The sequence below is a fragment of the Tachyglossus aculeatus genome, chromosome 2 (genome assembly GCF_015852505.1).
Source record: "Tachyglossus aculeatus isolate mTacAcu1 chromosome 2, mTacAcu1.pri, whole genome shotgun sequence".
Classification (NCBI taxonomy): domain Eukaryota; kingdom Metazoa; phylum Chordata; class Mammalia; order Monotremata; family Tachyglossidae; genus Tachyglossus; species Tachyglossus aculeatus.
Window position 1 is genome coordinate 82,881,873 of NC_052067.1, and position 1,616 is coordinate 82,883,488.

Below are 1,616 nucleotides of genomic sequence, written 5' to 3' on the forward strand. Positions count from 1 at the left end.
AGGGCTGGGAGTAGAACCCAGGTTCTCTGACTCGCAGGCCTGTGCTCTTACCACGGCTTCTCACTAGGCCATGCTGCTTCTCAACATGAGTCAGTTCTGGGTGTAAACACCTTCAGTGGTATTTATTGGTCACTTACTATGTGCAAGGCACTGTATTAAGCTCTTGCACTGTCCTAACGTGATAAACAAGTTGGCGCAAGCAGATTTGTACAGGAAAAACTGTTTGCAAACATGCCCATAGCATGCTACTCTACTTCCTACACTCAGCCTTTCTGTACTGTACCCTTTCATTCATTCATTCAATCGTATTTATTGAGCGCTTACTGTGTGCAGAGCACTGTACTAAGCACTTGGGAAGTACAAGCCGGCAATATATAGAGATGGTCCCTACCTAACAATGGGCTCACAGTCTTTGTGAGACATCACAATATTTAATACAATCAGATAGCAATGAGTTAAGGGGTAAAGAGTTCTGCTAATGGTAATAACAATAATATAAGAATTTGGATTTTAAAGTGTCAATTAAGGTAAGTATCTTTGAATCATCTGCCCCCAAACCTATTTATTTTCATGGAATCAAAATTATTATAAGCATTTTTTCCCATTACATAAGGTGTTTCAAGGAAAAAATCATTCTGTTATGGAAGAACTGGATGAAGCTAAAAAAGCGTCATGGTCTAGGGGAGAAGCAGTGTGGCTCAGTGGAAAGAGCACGGACTTTGGAGTCAGAGGTCATGGGTTCAAATCCCAGCTCCACCAATTGTCAGCTGTGTGACTTTGGGCAAGTCACTTCACTTCTCTGGGCCTCAGTTACCTCATCTATAAAATGGGGGTGAAGACTGTGAACCCCACATGGGACAACCTGATCACCTTGTAACCTCCCCAGCGCTTAGAATAGTGCCTTGCATATAGTAAGCACTTAATAAATGCTATCATTAATTAGGGGAAAGAGCATGTGCTGGGGAGTTAGGGGACCAGAGGTCTAATCTTAGTTTGGCCACTTACTTGCTGTATGATCTTGGACAAGTGACTTAACTTCTCTGTGCCCCCTGTTTCTCACATGTAAAATCAATCAATCAGTGGTACTGAGAACTTACTATGTGCAGAGCACTGTACTTGGAGCTCGGGAAAATGGGGATTAAATACCCAGTCTCCCTCCCTTTTAGACTGTAAACCCTAAATGATCAGATTATTTTGTATCTACGCCAGTGCTTACTGCAGTGCACGGCATATAGCCCTTAATACATACCATTATTATTATTATTATTGTTGTGTTTGTCTCCAACCTTTCAGTTTTCTAAGGTGCCATTTAGAGTCTGGGAGAATAATTTAGTAGATGGTATTCTGGTGAATTGAAATGTACCTCCAAAGGAGCTTGTTTTGAACTCCTCTGGGACTTCAGGCTTGAAATATCTGAATTACAGAGGTTTTAGTGTATGTATTTTTAGACCTCAATTCTATGGATAATTAGTGCGGGTAGACACAGTCACAGTGAGAAATGCATGGGAAAAATGTTTTTAAATGAAAACAATGAAAAATATTTGTAAAGGTCAGGGAGGAGGAAGATGGCGAAGCAAAACTATCTTAGGATTTTCTCTAGGTCAGAGAGGTGTCTG